Source organism: Hyaena hyaena, unplaced genomic scaffold, assembly GCF_003009895.1.
Source record: "Hyaena hyaena isolate Hyena2069 unplaced genomic scaffold, ASM300989v1 scaffold_852, whole genome shotgun sequence".
Classification (NCBI taxonomy): domain Eukaryota; kingdom Metazoa; phylum Chordata; class Mammalia; order Carnivora; family Hyaenidae; genus Hyaena; species Hyaena hyaena.
This window is the reverse complement of record NW_024081485.1, coordinates 294,428-312,215: the sequence shown is the minus strand read 5'-3', so window position 1 is coordinate 312,215 and position 17,788 is coordinate 294,428. Positions and strand designations below refer to the sequence as shown.

At 43.1% G+C, this 17,788-nt stretch overlaps 1 long non-coding RNA gene across 1 annotated transcript in view; it reads left to right on the top strand.

The window, feature by feature from the left end:
• Positions 1–17,788, top strand: part of LOC120222241 — a 74,252-nt gene that overhangs the window by 12,768 nt on the left and 43,696 nt on the right. The window contains exon 2 of the long non-coding RNA XR_005525996.1: positions 5,593–5,804. This is a non-coding gene — a long non-coding RNA (uncharacterized LOC120222241). The remainder of the gene's footprint in view (positions 1–5,592; positions 5,805–17,788) is intronic.

Here is a 17,788-nt window from a genome sequence, read left to right as displayed (position 1 = left end):
AGTCCATTTTCATTCATAATTTTGTCTATTTGGGTGCTCTCTCTTTTCTTTTTGATAAGCCTGGCTAGAGGTTTGTCAATTTTGTTTACTTTTTCAAAAAACCAACTCTTGGTTTCATTGATCTGTTCAATTGTTTCTTTGGTCTCTATGTTGTTTATTTCTGCTCTAATTTTTACTATTTCTCTTTTTCTACTGGGTTTAGGGCGTTCTTGTTGCTCTGCCTCTAGCTCCTTTAGGTGAGCTGTTTCACTTACTAATTCTAATAGTTTATAGATTCTTTATAATTTTAACATATTATTATGTAATCCTTGAATTAAACAGTTTTACTTATTCCTTTCTAATCGATAAACCTTGTATGTCTTATTCTTGCCTCACTGCGCTGGCTAGGACCTCCAGTACCGTGTTGAAAAGAAATGGTGCTAGTGAAAATCCTTTTCTTGTTCCTGACTTTAGGGGAGAAAAATTTCAATGTACCACCATTGAGTATGGTGTTAGTTACAGAGTTTTTTTGTTTGTTTTGAAGATACTTTTGGTTTTATAGATATTTTAAGGAAGTTCCTTTCTATTCTTAGTTTACTGAGACTTTTTTTTTAAATTAAGAACTGGTTTTGAATTTTATCAATGCTTTTTTCTGGCATCTATTGAAATGATTCTGTGGTTTTTCTCATTCTGTTAAACTGTTAAATTATATTGATAGATTTTCCAATATTAAGCAATTTTCTCAGTTTTAAAAAGGATTATTCTATGAGGTTGAAAATAGACTGGGAGAGGCCACAGATAGAAACAGGGAGAGCTGTTAAGGGATTGTTATGGCCATCCAGAAGAGAGAGAATGGTGGTCCAGACCAGTGTGGTAGAAAAGGAAGTAGTAAGGAGTTGTCAAATTCTAGGTATATGTTGAAATATAGGAATTTCAGACATATTTTACATGAAGAGTATGAGGAAAACACGGAAGTCAATAATGAACTCAAAGTTTTTGGGTTGGGTAACTGAAAAAATAGAGTTGCCATCAACTGAGATAGAAAAGGATGCACATGAAACGGGTTGGGGGTACAGATCAGGGGTTAGGCTTTTGGTATGTCAAATGGAAATATAGAGATTTCTAGGGGGCAGTTGGATATATGAGCCTAGCCTAAAGAAGAAAGGTCTGTGATGAAGACATAAACTTGGGATCTAAAACAATGATTGGATCAGATCATCGAGGGAATGAGTGTCATAGAGAAAAGACTGACACCAACATTAAGAGGTTGGGAGAAAAGAAAGAAGAGCAAAGAAAGTTATAAGTGGAGCCACTGAGTCAGGAGAAGTAAGAAAGAGGGTTTTTTTTCCAGAAAGCCAGTCAACAGTGAGTTCAGAAGGAAGGCTTAACAAGTCATGCCAAATGCTGCTGGTAGATAAGTTAGATAAGAACAAAAGGTCATTAGACTTAGGAATGTGTAGGTAACCAGTAACCTTAATAAGAGAAATTTGAAGAGCAAGAACCTGATTATTCAAGAGAGAATTGGAGGAAAGTGCTTGACTAGTATACATACACTTTTGAGGAATTTGATGTAAAGGAGAGCAATGAAATGGGGCCAGAGCTAGTGGGGGAAAGTAGGATTAAAAGAATGTTTTTTTGTTTGTTTGTTTGTTTTAAGAGAAATAATAGCATGCTTGTATGCCCATGGTGTTGATCCAGTGGGATAAGAAAAACTGATTATTAAGAGAAGGAAGAGAATTGCTATAGCAAAATCTTTGGGTAAATGAAGAGTTTGGGATCTAGTCACTAGTAGTCACATGTAGAAGGATTGGCTTTAGATAGGAAAAAGAAACCAACAAAGACATGAGAAATCAATATCTTACAGATAGAAAATATTTGTGGTGGGCAAGAGTGGTAAGCATGTATATCCCAGGTATCTCTGGCTTTGTCAGCTTGAGAATACAGATGTAGTCACAATAAGATCCAAATCTTCATGGCTCTGAGTCCCTCTACTTGCTGCTAGAATCTCAATATTTTCCAAATTTATTTTCCCCAAATAGGTTTAGAAACCCAGAAGTGCTTCTTACATTTGTATACATGTGAGTCCCATTTATTAATAGCTATCAGAACTAGACGAACTTAAATATTATACATTCAAACTCCAATAGTTCTACAGGACTCAGGGACAAGGATCTTTTACCCTTTCTCTGAAGAAATATTTTTTCTTAGTTATGCAGATTCTTCAGAGTAGGTTTGCTTTTACATCCTCTTTCTCACAAGGTAGGCATGTGATTCAGAACATCTTCTCATGGTAGTTGTACATCACCAAGAACCACTAACCCCTTCTGACATCAGGCCCCAGCATTGAGTTTAGCTCATCAGTGTACAATTCTCCCTCAGTTATGGTGAGTTTGCTCTCAACACTCCCATTATTGCCTCCCTTAAGCTAGATTTTACTAGTTCCCTGCTCGCCACCAAATGGCAAAGAAGTGGCAAGCAGCAGAGAAAGACCATTGTTTCCAGGCATCCACTTGTGTAGGCACCAGAAACTCACTAACTGCTAACTTTAGTGTTGTGGCAGCAGAATATAGAGAGGAAGGAATTTGAGACTTCACCACAGCAACTTTTCACCCTTTATGTAAATCATGGAATACACATGGATATATCGGAGGTGGTGGCATAACCTAACTCAGCCAGTTCCAACTCAGGCAATCCACATGGGATAAGAACAAGAAATGTTTGCATAAGTGTATAATGATATAAGGCTTCTCAAAATGATAAGGGTATCTAGACCACTTAAGTCTTGGTCTTTCTAGAACACTGGTTTTATGGACACTGAGAGTGTCTGCCTTTATGGCTTTTTTTCTAAGTGTCATGGGTAATGAGCCCACATTTGTATAGTCATAGTTTTCCTTTACTGACGTCAATTAAATCGAAGGTGTGATGGCAACGTTTTGCTGGCCAAGGTGTCAGAATTTTAGATAAGATTTAACTTCATGAATTCTAGAACTTTTATATTAATTAATAACCCAAAGGGAAGTGTTTTTTGGACAGATATTGATGAGGCTTTTAAAAATCACTAGGAAGGAAGACTCAGTGTTCCTTGATATCCCTTCTTTATCTCCTGGATGATTCATGAATCTGTCAGTGGAATCCAGTTTCTTTGCTCTAAATGAAGTTACCAATCTGTCTTTCTTTGGTCGCCAAGCATATTCATGTACTATAATGGAAATTACAGTGTTGCACAATCATAACACTGTTGTTACTTGTCAAGGGTGACATGAGCATGATTCCCATGGATCTGGCCTTGTGGGCAACATGTCTTCCACTCCATGCTTCTGCATTGGCTCTACTGGTTTGTTCTCACCTGATTGATTCCTGGAGAGCTGCTGTATTCCTCATGCTCGTGTGCAGACAGCTGAGCTGGGCTCTAAGAAGCCACTGACTGGGACATCCATTGTTACTACCTCTTTTGGTTAGGAAACCCCTCCTTTATACTCTGTATCCAGAATCTACTGGCTCAGCCTAGAAGATATTTCTTCAACAGAGGAATTGCAGGTCACTGTGAAAGCCATTTAACTAGCATTTTCCAAATGAGGAATGTACACTGAAGAGCAGAATGTCTTCCTCTGACATCCACATCCCTAGGATTAGATGGTCTGAGAAATGTATGCACCTTGTCCACTATCTATAGTTAGTCATTTCCAAATATACCTCAATTCGCATGGTGTGGTAACAAAAGCTTCGAATTAAGACCAATGTGGTTGGTTCAAGTTACAGTTTTACCACTTATCCTGTGACACTGGGAAAATGACTTTCTTCTTTATGATGTACAATGTCCTCATCAGTAAAAAACAGGGCAATAATACTTTCCTCACAGTCCTGAATGGACCTGAGAAGAATCTGGCACATGTACAGACTCAATAAATATTTATTTCCTGTCCTCTGAGAGATTTTTAAGGTCTACGTTAGAGTCCCCATGAAATTCCAATGCCAGATAACTACACAGGGGAGTATAACTAGATAGGACCTTGCAACTCAATTTTTATCTTTTTTTGGTGTTGTGAACATGAACAGCTGATTTGTCCAGTCCTGGGCACGGGTGATGATAGAACAGAGAACATACTTGCCAATCAAAGCACCTTGAGGGAAAGGCTGCCCTATATCCATTAATAGTTCTTTAGAAGGCAAAGCTTGGTGCCTACATTGTGGAGGTCCTAGGTGACTGTAAATAAACTTTAGAATAATCTGTGTTTGAGATCTTAGACTGTAATGTGACAATGTTTTGATATGAATTTACTTGCCCACATAGAGGCACAATCACAATGGAGCAATAGTCCTCTAGGTGTTTAAAATGTTATTTTTTTGCATGAGAATGATGGTTTATAGTTAAAGTGGCCTCACAAACAGAATCTGGTTAATCCCTATCCCTTCCCAACCCTGAGAAGCTGTCCACAATACCTTGATTCTATCAAGAAAGAAAGGTAGCCTGGGTGAGATGAAATGGTAAGATCAATGTCTCCTGTCAAAGGTAGTGAAATGGGACCTTATTGTCATAGCAAACTCCTACTGGGTGTTGTTCCTAAAATCCTAATATTCAGTCATTCTCAACTGGGGTGAGAACCCCAGTTACAATGTCACCTGGTGTCATTTGCAATTACTCAGAGATATTGATAATTGTCACACTGCAGGGTGAAGTGCTGTTAGCATCTGATGGATAGGAGTCAGGGATACCTGTAAACATTCTGCAATACACAGAACAGCCCCCACAACAAAGAACTATCTTGCCAAAAATGTCAACAGTGCCAAACTTGAGAAACTTCAGTAGACCCAAAAATAACTTTGCCAAAGTTGAGTGAGAAATGTCTCCCAAGTTTTCTGAGTTCCCTTGAAGAGAGTTGTATTCTAAGCATGTGCTAAGCTACTGAAATGGCAGAAATGTCATTTGCTTCTATAGCATTGGGAAACTTCTTGCTTTTATGTTTTGTCTTCTTTTTTGTTCATGAACTCTTGTTCTCGTTCCCCCTCTTGTGGGGACAAAAATGAACTCCTGTGGGCTCTTCTTTTTTTTTTTTTTTTGTATCTCCCCGCAACACTGGATACACGACTCCCTAGGGACTCAGTACTTATTATTAATGATAATTATAAAAATGAAATTTGTTGAGCATTTATTATGTGTCAAGCAATTATCTAAGCATTTTATATTTATCATATTGTTCTAATCCCTCAACCAACCTATGAAACGTGTACTATGACTGTCTCTATTTTACATATTTAGGAACAGGGACATCAGGACTCTAAAAAGCTTGCACATAGAATTAGAAAGCAGTGGCACTGATAGTCATAGCTGGGCTCTGGAGTCTAGGTATGTAACCATTTAGTCATATGCTTTCACATGCTTGGACAACTTTTAAGACTGTAGTCAGCTTGAAGGCCCTGTAGAGAGGAGAAAGGATCAAGCCCCAGTGACCTCATTTCTAGTGTGCTCTAGGGTTTTCTGCAGGGCAAGAATGAAGCAGATAGGGAAACAGGGTATGAAGCTCCTATAAAAGAACTTGAAGTAGAACCAGCAAAGCTGAGAACTGTACAAATAAACTCTTGCCTGGATGTCCTCTTTTCTCCATTCTTCTCTAGGGTAAACAACAGCAACAACAACATGCAAAGGAGAAAGCAACAAAACCCCAGGCCAAATACCCAGGCTGTGAGTCTTTCAGCTGAGTCCATTCTTGTCCCTGGAAGGTGGGTCTGCTGCTGCCTGTGGTCTGTGTCGTCTCTCTTCTGTACACTTGAGCTGCAGTCGCTGTGACATATTTCAGCAGAACTCTCCACAGCTGATTCTTGTGCAGGTAGTGCTTGATTAATGATTTTTGCCTCTTGCTATTCATTAAAGGCTGTTTGCACTGAACGTATTGTCAGTTTTTGCTGAAGAAAGAACAGATCAGAGACTTGGGAGGCACTAATTAGAAGTGCCCTAAAAAGAGGTATTGTGGACACTTATCCACTTATTCATTCATTCAGTCAGTCACTTATTCATTCATGCACTCCTTTACCAAACATGCATCAAGCCCTGTGTGCCTGGACTTGTGTAGTTCCTGAGAAAACAAAGATAATAAAGGCAATGACAGGAAATGTGTATATGCCAAGGAATGGTTACCATATAAGAATGTGATTGTTCTAGTGAAGGCTGGAGAGTGCAAATATTCATGAGCACAGTCTACAGATTTCAAATCTTGACTTCGTCACTGCTTAGGTGAGATATTTAATCACTGCGTACTTCACTTTCCTCATTATACATAGGAATATTAGTCCTATAAAATAGGAGTACTTTAAATTGCAAAATAATTTATTTTGTGATTATTTAAGTTGTATAAGTGCTTTAATGATACCTCGTACATTATATGTCCTCAGTAAAGATTATTGACTGATTATTCAATGTTTAGTGAATTAAAATTAGTGTCATCATGTATTGAATACCGTGAAAACGAAGCTGAAAGAGAACCTAAGACTGTCCAGGGCATTAGAAATGTTTCAGAGAATGTAGCATGTGGGTCAAGACTTGAAGAGGAAGCAGTGGATTGCCAGGAAGACCATCCAAGTGAGGGCATTCCAGGCAAAAAAGACAACATAGGTGAGAGCAAAGAGGCATGAGGGAGCTGGCGTATATGGGACACCAGCTGTGATTTGGAGTGTCATGGTCACAGAGTATGGTGGGGAAAGGCTGAGGAGGAGAAAGGGCAGGGGTCAGGGACCCATTTATATGCCATGATGGGGTCTCGGATCTGTCTTACAGAGAATTTAAAGTCACTGAGTGATTCTGCTCAGGGGAGACACAAAGCTGCTCTCAGATCACCCTGGCAGCTGTGGGAGGGTAAGAGGAAAAGGACAGAAATGGAAGCAGAGAGACCAACCAGAAGGCTACCAGGCACTGGCAAGAGACTATGAGTGTGCTGAGGCACCAGCAAAGGCCAGGAGAGAGGCAACCAACTGAGGGATTTGGGGAGGCAGATCCAGTAAGAGCTTGTGCCTGATCCTATGTGAGGGTTGAGAGAAGAGGAATCTTGAACGACTCCCAACAACAGGGCAGATGAGGTGGTGTCCTTCCTAAGAGGGGGGAGGATCAGTGAGATGGGTGTTAAGGTGAAGATGTTCAGTGGGGAGTTGAATCCATTGGCAGTCAAGGCTCCTCTGGAGAATGTCGAGGATGGAGATGCAAAGACCGAGCCCGGGGAGGATACATTTCCAAAGCAAGGAAATGGCCCCAATGTCAGCACCACAGCAAAGTGAAGTCATAGAGAACCTCAACGTTTCTCATTAGGTTTGTCAGCAGGTGTTGTTTATAAACTTGGTGAGAGATATTTAGGTGGTGAGACCAGCAGCCAGACTGCAGTGGGTGACAAAGTAAAAACTAGGCAAGAACGCCTTTTAGAAATCTGATTGCAAGGAGAAATTACTGGGGTTTTTTGAAATATGTTTTTAAAAGATATCTATAAATCTAAAGTGTCCAACAGGGAAATCTCTGGAATGGCTTGCTGTGATAAAGAACAGAATACTAACAAGTAAGAGATTCTGGTGTAGAGACAATTTCAAAAATGAATCTATGTTAAGTTAGAACAATTTTATAAAAGAGAAGGATGTTTTAGAAGCTGTTTACATCTTTCATAAGCTCTGACTGCTAGTGTGCTCTATCACAAGACTTATAATTTCTAGGATCTTATTTGTATATTGGGTTCCCTTGGAACATAATTTATGTCTTTTTCTGCCTAAACTTCTAATGAATGTCTTTGTCAGTAGGTACTGTAGTTTATGGAGGCTGATAGCAAAATCTCCAAATTTCAAATGAGGAACCCTGGAGTCTCAGACCCTCACACATTTTATATGTTGTTCTGAGATTCATAGATTCACATAAATTTGCTATCCTAAGCTCATGAGATGAAGGCTCATATTTTGCATGGCACATTCATAGTCCCCTCTAAATTCTCATGAAAATCTAAAAAGTAATACTTTCTTTAGACCCAGACTATGTTTTGATTTTTCTGGCTGGAGTTGAATGAAATCACTTTCAAACAATAATGACAGAATATCAGACAAGTAGAGGAATCTCATACTTGAAAGCTGTTTTAAAAAGCTTGATTCCGACACCAGATTCTAAAACCAGTGATGGCAATCATTTCCCACTGAGGGAACAGTAGGAGTCTCCGTGAGGAAGGCTGTTTTTGAGGTAACATTTGAAAACTGACTGGAATTTTGGTGGAGAAATAGCCACCAAGGAATGAGAATAACAAGCAAAAGCCCAAAGGCTGAGATGTAAAAAATGAGTTGAAGAACCGTATTTATAGTGTTTTGAAAGAAGTATTTATGAAGGAAATAGTAGAGATAAGATCAGAAAGGATGATTAAGACCTGTTTCTCCAGAACAAGGATTTGGGGAGTTTAAGGAGCATATAATTACTTTAGTAGGGCAGGAAGTTTCCTTAAAACCATTTTTGTAAGGATCAGCCAAATTATGAAATCTAAGCTCCTATAGCCTGGTGAAACAGAAGCAAGACAGCATAATCGAAAAGGATAGTTAAATCTTGAGAATGGGAAGAAGATGGGCCACGGAATCTACAGTCTGTGCTGGGCTCAAAGTGCTCAGTGAGGGTGGGTAGATGTGGTCATGCTGGGCTGTGCATGAGGTAGGTGTTTGCATTGGATTGGTCAGGGTGGGGTGGTAATGGCAGCTTTGCCCCTGAACTCTGCCTGACTCTTCTATGGTTTCACAGTGTTGACAAACATTTCTTCCATTTGCCCTGAATGGTCCTCGAGGACATGAGCTTTCCTGCTCGAATTCGTCACTTCTGACTTGAACTTGGCTTGAACTTGAACTCCTCCAGAAGCAGAGATTTCTCTGTTAATGCCAACTGGTAGATTTTTGAGCATTCTCTGGGTCTCTCTTCATTCTTCTGTCTGTGTGTATAGGTGAATATAGATAAATCCTCTTTTTCACTTTTATGAGACCAAGAGAAACTGTTAAGAGGTTAAGTCTAAGTTGAGGAAAACCAGCACATTAAATTTTGAAGTAGGTATTTACTGTTTTGTCTGCCTAGTTTCCCCTCCACCCTTCTTACAATGCCCCCTTTCCTTAGGGAAATGCCCATTTTTCTATATTGTGTGATTCTGGTGGAACCGTTACTCATGGTGCTCTACTCCACTAAGCCACAGGTGTGGGCATGTGACCCAAGTCTGGTGCATCAGTGCCCCAGATCTCACTGAAATGAGATCATCTGAACCAGCCTTGCCACTCAGACTGCTCACTCAGAGTGACTGAGGGATGAGGCATGGCATCAGGAGCAACCAGGTACCTAGAGTGGTATTTGGGGTCTGCAGTGGCAGCATTGTGGTTCTAAGTAGTTCCTCTCTTTTTAGAAGAGGATCCCTGGTGGCAGCTGGGGGTACTGAAAAACAGGGGACAGGTATGGTTTTCTCATGCAGCTAAGGGAGCTGGTTGCTGGAACCAGAGCAACTGGAAACAAGAGCAGACTAGGGAGCAGGTAAGTATGGAGGAGGCTGAGGGAAAGGCTACAGCTCAGGGGTCGCCTGGCACTCATCCCTGGGACAGCGGCACAGGGCAGCAAGCAAATACAGCCCTGTGACCAGGGTAGGCACAGAGCATCCTATAGAGCCTGTGCTCTGTGTAACTTTGGAACAATGAGACCAAATATGCAGGGCTGGTGTCAATGCCAGAGCCAAGCAGACACAGGAAAGGCAGGGACTGACCTGTCCCAAAGGAGAGATTAGGCTTGGAACCTCAGCAGAATCCTGGGGGAAAGGGGCACTCTGAGGCTGCACCTACTTCTCCTCCTCAATCCCTCCCACTTATACCTACCATGGGTGAAGACTCATGGTGTAGGGAAAGGAGCTGAACCTTAACCAGAGGAGATAAGGCTCACCAGAGCCTCCTTGTCTGAGAATCCTGACTCATCCATGTCAAAAGAACTCCCCTTCAACCACAGGGAAGGGCCAAGTGCAGACTTCATGAGTGGGCCTGTGGACTCTGAATAACACCTGCTCTCTGTTAGCTCATGGGGGGGCCTACTTTTGCCATTCTGTCTCAGGACCCATCCCTCCCCTTATGCTATTTCTGAGATGCTTCACTTTTCATCATGATGATTCAGTGATGCTGCAGGGTTGGGTTTTTTTTTTTTTTATGTACATGAAAGTTGGGCCAATTTTACCAGTAGCTAAACAGTAATTGATGGGATATGGTTTGAGGGGCACTAGAAAATACCCCCATGTCCCTGCCTCTGCTTGGAATTCTCTCAGCATCATTTATTTACACTAAGTCATCATGTCTCCCCTACAAGACTGTGCTCCATTAGATCTGTTCACTGCTGTGCTTACAACAGCACCCAGCACATGATATGTGCCCAACAAATATTAGTGGGATAAAGGGTCTTCAAGGGACACTGCATTAAAGCGCAAATGCCTTTGGAACAGTGCACTGAGCTGTTATCAGTCCTCACCACCCTGGCAGGAGTGACTGTTTTTCCTTTGTGTCACTGGCCCTGAGTCACCCTTCTCTGTACCCTTGAGGAAACCACATGCAGGCAAAGGAGAGCCACAGAAAGGAGTTGTTCCTGCCGGTGCACAGGTATTTCCCATTCTCCTCCTGTTTCTCCTTGGCTCAGAATCCTTGACTTGGTCTCTGATTTATGACTCTGCTCCTGCCCCTGAGAGCTGGCCTGGTCTCCCAAGCTTAGATTTCAGTTCTCCCTGAAGTGGGTGGCTCAGCCCATCCACATCTATGCCCTGGCCCTTCAGACTCCCTCCCCCAGGAGGATGCCTTACCCTTGAGGGGTTGTTGGCTCTGTCTCATGTTGTCCTTTCTGCAGCAGAGATGCTCGGAGATATGGCTGTGCAATCTGGGTGGAGGGAAGGTAGGGGTGGCGAGTGGTGTGGATCATAACTGTTCTCTGGATGATTTTCCCTCCCCACTCACATCCCTCACGGGCCTCTCCTTCCCACTTCAAACTTGATGCTGCCTCCCTGAGCCAGAAACTATCCTAGGATTTGATTGATCTTAGAATATGAAGCTTCTCTCCTCTGACCTTTCTCCTTTGTGATTTTTGCAGGCTCTGTTTACCTGCATATTCCTCTTTGTGACTCTCTGCACCTCCTCTTCCACCTCCCCCAGGTGTGTGTTTTAGTCTGCACTTTTTCAGAGAAAGGCTGAGCCAAGACCTTGAGTGTGGGCAGCCAATTTGGAGAAATGATTTCTGGGGCATAGGAGTGGAGACTGGAAAGCTTGCAACAGAGAAGGCGGGAAGGGTGCTACAGGGGGTGTTCTTGACTGAGTCACTCCTGCAGGCTACTGGTACTCAGCCCCACTGGGCTGCTCTGAGGAGACATGCAGAATGTGCTCAGAATTCTGTTTAAGTGATGGAATGGAGGAACATCCATCGAGTACTTCAGTATTGCCCTAAGTGAGTTGTTAACTTCCTTGCAGATCCTGACTGGACTCCACGTTGTTGTGTCCGAGAAACCGGAGGCACAGCACAACTGAGGCACGATGCTCTCAGCTTATTCCTACGCAAAGCTGGTTACCATGGCAACAGCAGTAGGGGCTGTGGGCCAGGAAGGAGTGAGGCAAGACGCAGGGACTAGTACTGCCTTGCCCTGTGCAGATCTAGTGATGTCTGCGTTAAGTCCCATTTGTCACAAGGACTTCAAGTTGTTGCCAACCACTCTCCACAAAAGACTTAGGACAAGAAGATTAGTGGAACATACCATGGTTTGTGATCTCACAAGTGGTCCCAAGGCCTTGATCCAGATTCAGCATCTGCTTCCCACACCATACCTTCTGTTTCCCTCACCTCAGTGAGCACTTCAGTCAGCCTAGCCTGGTGAGATGGGCTGGACTTCTCCAAGGTTCTGAGCTCTCCAGGCAATGTTTGTACAAATAACCCCTTTATGGTCAATCAGTGCATACGGGAAGCCCCGAGAAACACCCCAGGATCTCCTGGGTTCCAGATACACTCCTTCCTGCCTCCCACCACAGAGCAGCAGCCCGGCTCCTCCTGGTCATCAGAGTCAGTTACTCCTACCCACATCTTTCCATTGCCTGCTCATCCACTGGCACGAGAAGCCAAAAATGAACAGATGGTAGCCAGGGCTTCTGACTGGACACCAGGTGGGGTGCCTGTCTTGGGACCCAGGGTCTCTAAGTCAGCAGAGTCTAAGAGCACGAGATGGGAGCACAGATCCCACGGTGGACCACTGAGATCGATGATGGGGAGAGGACCACTCCCCACTTCCATCTAGGTTACCTTTGCAAAGGTGAGGGCCAAGGCATTATAAGATGGAGAACCAGAGAGTTCCATACCCTCTCTCCCTCTCTCCCTCTGTGGTTTTGACTCTCTGTCTCACTCTTTCTCCCCTTTTCCTGTCTGTTCTCATCTTTCTCCCTGCTCTCTGCCCCTCTCTGCCCCATGATGGTCTGTTCTCCCTGTCAGAGGCAAAGGCTGTGGCTGCTGAGGTTATCCCTATACCCCCTAGACTCCCTAAGTCTGCCTCACCTGGGTTACTGCTTCCTTGGAGTGCTGGGAGACTCTGGAAAGTCAGGGGCAGAGGGAAGCCTATGGTAGAAAATGCTTATGAAGGTGGTGCTCAGGAAGGAAAATTCTAGAACAGAAGGTTCCACTTAGAAACTTGCCAAGGATTAGCTCTGTTTGAACTTAACTGGAAATCTGTTCCATCCTAGGCCAAACATCACTTCATCCTTCCTGCCCCAACCCCACCATGGGGAAGTAATGGAAACAGAAGCTGAAGGAATTGATGGGAACAGATAGAAGTCCTTCTCTTCCAGGGCCCCTCTGTCTGTACCCAGTCAAAGACCACCCCCTCCCTGCAGTGGAAGCTCCATAGACCACCTGGACATCCCCCTCACTGCATGCGCCTGCCCAGTAGAGCCTGGAGAGGAGGCTTGGGTCTCCAACAGCCTCCCCTCCCAGTTCTCTCCCTCGCCAGCCTCTTGTCAGCCAGCAATTCATGCGTATGCTCACTTCTCTGCCATTGTTATGCTGGCTTCTCCACTAGGGCAGCCTTTCCAACCCTTTCCCATTCTCCTTACACCTCTGCTCAATTTTTTTAAAGGCCAAGCCAAGCATCATTTTCTTTGTGAAGGTCCTGGTGCAATTTCTCTCAGGTATTCTATGCTCCTTTAATGACATCTCTACAATAGTGCTTTATGCATAACAACTCATTTACTTATCATCACAGCCTTTGAGGTAGAGTCTGTTACTATACCTATTTTACAAATGAGGAAACTAAGTCACAGCGAGATCAAATCACTTGTCTGAGATAACACATTGAGTAATGTCACTTACAGGACTATGTGTTCTCTGCGTACTGACAATATGTAGCTTTGTGTGTCACATAAGAGGCCACAGATAGGCTATCAAGTGAAGAATTTGGATGCTGGTGCTTTCTCAAGAGTCAAATGAAGTTTAAAAACATAAAACAAGTGCAGGTGACACTTCATAATACTGAAGCAGGTTCTCTTGGTTGTGAGCTCTCTAGACCTTTCCATACTCTCTCTGTCTCTTCTCTTTCTGGGCATTTTCCAGTTTATTTATTTCCCTCTTCTCTTTGGAGAACATAAGACAAAATTACCAAGAGGAAGAGGTTTGCTTGGGGGAGAGGGCTGAGGTTTTTGCTGGGTTAGATGTTTGGTGAATCCATTGGCTTTGTGTTCTTCATTAGGATTGGATAAATGAAAATTGGCTTCAGGCAGGGGAGGAAGAGGGAAGCTATCTGAGTACCTGGTGAGAAATTGAATTTAGAGAGAGGGAATGAAGTGGAATATGTTCCTTTCAGTCCCATTGATCTTTCTTTCCATCAAAGCATCTCCTGCAGGCTTCAGTTAAGGATATAGAATTATAGGAATTAGATATGTTACCCTATCTACAATGGTGGCAGGATCATTTGTCAATGAAAAAAATTCAATTGGAGAGTTTCTGGAACACTCTTTATGCTTGACTTGTTTTTGAGATCTTTTTAATTGGATTTGAGTCTTTTGTTTCCTTGGACAAAGTCATTAACCCCTGTTTCACTAGGCTGAAAAAAGAAATGAAAGGTAGTTTTGACTGTCTAGGAGCCCTGAAGTAAGAGTCAGCATGCCTACCTTGTGTGGTGTGAGTGCCACACCTGTTACCTCCTCATATGCTTCACACTGCCTTGGGAAGGAGCTGCTATGGTCCACTATGATCCTCATTCTCTCTGGAAGTTTTTTAAACACAGCATCAAAATCAAGGGCTAAGCCATGGGATTTGAGAACATACTGATCTGGTGACAAGGGCACAGAGTAGAGGAAAAAGATCTTTCTAGTTCTGACTCTGTTACTAAACTAAGGGTTGGGAGAAGACAGTGCATTAATGTTGAAAATGTTTCCTTGCTAGTAAAGGGGACATAATGAATTACAAGTGTCCAGGTATCAGGGTTGGGTTGCAGGGTAGAATGTGGGGTCTGGAATCAACTGAGCCACCCAGGTGCTCCCATCATTATCAGTCTTAAAACTCTATCTGTGGTCTCCTTAAAGATATGTCCTCATCTCCCATCTTCCATGATCGTTAATTCTATGGGTCAACTTGGCTGGGCTATAGTGCCCAGATATTTGGTCAAATTATTCTGGATGTTTTGATAAGGGTATTTTGTGAATTAGATTAACATTCAAATCGGTGACCTTTGAGTACAGCAGATTCCCTGACACTCAATTTGCGTGGGCCTTATCCAATCAATTAAAGGCCTTAGTAGAACAAAGACTGAGGTCCCCTGAGCAAGAAGGAATTCTGCCAGCAGAATTCAAAGTTCCTTTGAACTTGAATTGCAACCTCAGCTCTTCCCTAGGACTCTATCCTGTCAGCTTTACCCTGGACTTGCCAACCTCCATAATCATGTGAGTCAATACCTTAAAATAAATCTCTTTCTATAAAGTATACATTCTATTGGTTCTGTTTCTTTGGAAAACCCTAACTAACACTTCTTATTCCTTTTTGGACTTTTCCTTCTGCATCTCCTTCAAGTCCTCATTCCTCCTTCTGCCCTGACAAGAGGATTCTTCACTGTTGGATGGCAACTTCTTCTTTTGTCTTTATGTCCTTTTCCTCAGAGAAGATATCCATTCTCACAGATTCATGATGGATATGAGTTACTCTGAAATCTGAGTTCCCAGCTCTGACTGCTCTCTTTACCCCACATTTGGGGCTGTCTGAACCTTTACAGGAGGATGTCACCAAACTTGGCAGCTAATCATTGAGCTCCCACATCACTGGAGTCTCCTTCTAGTCACAGACTTTTTTTTTTAAATTAAAATTAATTAATTAATTAATTCTTATTTGTTTCTGAGAGAGAGAGACAGCATGAGCAGAGGAGGGTCAGAGAGAGAGACACACACACACAATCTGAAACAGGCTCCAGGCTCTGAGCTGTCAGCACAGAGACCGACCCGGAGCTCGAACCCACGAACTGTGAGATCACGATCTGAGCCGAAGTCAGACGCTTAACTTACTGAATCATCCAGGCGCCCCTAGTCACAGACTCTTTTAATTACCCAGACTTAAATCTGGAGTTTCTTTATTTTTTTTAAATGTTTGTTTGTTTGTTTTGAGAGAGGGGGAGTACAAGCAGGGAAGGGGGCAGAGGGAGAGGAAGAGAGAGAACCCCAAGCAGGTTCCATGCTCAGCACAGAGGTAGGTGTGGGACTTGATCCCATGACCTTGGGATCATGACCTGAGCCCAAATCAAGAGTCAGACACTTAACCAACTGGGGCACCCAGGGGCCCCAAACCTGGAGTTTCTTAACTGCTCCTTCTCCCCTGCCCCATATTCAGCTGGCTAACTAGTGGTTCAGTTGTTCTTTTTTGGGACCATTTTTCGTCTTGCTCTGGTCTGAATGTTTGTGTCTCACAAAATCCGTATGTTGAAATCCTAACCGCCTAAGTGATGGTATTAGCAGATGAGGCCTTTGGGAGGTGCTTAGTCATGAAAACTGGGTCCTCATGACTGAAGTCAGTGCTCTTATAAAAGAAGCCCCATAGAGTTTCCAAGCACTTTCTGCCATATGAAGGTACAGTGAGAGGTCTGTGACCTTGGAAGAGGGCCATCACTAGAACCTGACCTTACTGGCATCCTGACCTTGGACTTCCTATCTCCAGAAGAAGAAAGGAGATCTGACTGATTCCTATATTTGGTAGGTAAGAATTCACTCTAATTAGTACCTAATTACTGGTCAATTGGAAGAGTTTTATTGAAACTAAGGGAGTCATAATTTTTCTGCAATGGGCGCCTAAATTTAAGACTCCTGATAGGTGACTCACAACTTTCTAAGATACCAAAAGCTCTCAGATTTGGAGTGAAATTAGGTCAAGACAAAATTTAATGCATTCCTGATTGTTGGTGGGTTATATGGGGGTGTGAGCCCTCAAGGCTGCTCCGAGTCAGGTCACAGGACAAGAAGGAGAGTAGTGAGAATAATTGAAGATAGATAGAAATTTTCAAAATCCACTTGCTAGAATCAGGAAGGATTTCTTTTCAATGATGCTGATTGCTTGAGGGCAGGTAGAAAGAGCAAAGGCTTCATGAATGCTGAGTCTAAATTCTCTAGGTGTACAGATAAATTTAATGGATGTTCAGTGTCATGTTGATGAGGAGAAGACCCTGGAGCTGTCCAAAGGGACTGGCATACTATTGACAAATCTTATGCACCTCCCATGGCAATGGGGAGTTACAGGGGCTGTGTCTCAAAGGATTGCCATCCAGATGGGAATGATATGTCTGGAGTCTTCTGTATTGTAACCTGTGCTTCCCCAGGTTACACACTAACCTTAAGAAGGAGATTCAAAAAGTGTAACAATTAGAATGATAACAGAAACCATGTTTGGCAATGAGTTCTCAGACAATGGGACTGCTGGGACCCCAAGTTTCTCTCTTCCCTGACACAGTCCCTGGTGGCCTCTGTGTTCTACTTGGCACCGTTCAGTTCCTCCTATGGCCGCCAATGCATAGCTTGGCTCTTGATGGCTGTGGCATCCCATTCCAGCCTCTGGGGAAGGCAGAGTCTCCACAGTCAGCCCTACACCCTGGTTTTGACTGGTTTGAGGACCATTGATTTGGCTTAAAGAGTGGGTAGGATTTAGGGAAGGAGAAAGAAAGAAGTTAAAAATTCTCTTTTCTAGGGGATTATCCTTCTTTTGCAGTATTTTCTGTAGTTATACTTTTGGGCTCCCTTCTTCCTGCTGTCATCGTCCTCTTCTCCATTGATTAATTTAATAGAAAGTCCTTGTGACTTTCTTTCCAGAAGCTGTGGGCCTGGGGCAGCCTCTTGCTTGGAAGGCCAGCCCCCTGATCATGTACTTCAAGCAGGAACAAAAGTAGTAGAGGAGGCAAGAGGAAAGCATGACTAGGTCTGGACCAGCTGTCTGAGGCCTGAGAGAGCAACGCCCTCTTTTCTTGTGTGTGTCTTATGCTTCTTCTCACCAGCAGAGCAGCCAGAATTTGAGACTTCACTCAGGACATAAGTCTCAGGGAAGGAGCCAGAATGGTCACCTGACCTGCTTCTGGTCCAGCACACCAGCTGAGGACCAGGTCAGAACAAATGCCCAGAGCTGCCATGTATGTTGGGCACATTGTGCAAAGAACAAGTTGTGATTGGATGGCATCCCTGTTAGACATCTTTGGGTGGAAATGGATGAGGCTGTTCACCTCCAGGAGGAGGAGCAGTGAGCAACTGGTGTCCATGCACCTTATCCTTGGACCTTTATCTGCTGTATCTTCCTATGTCCTATGTAGGATGGCCT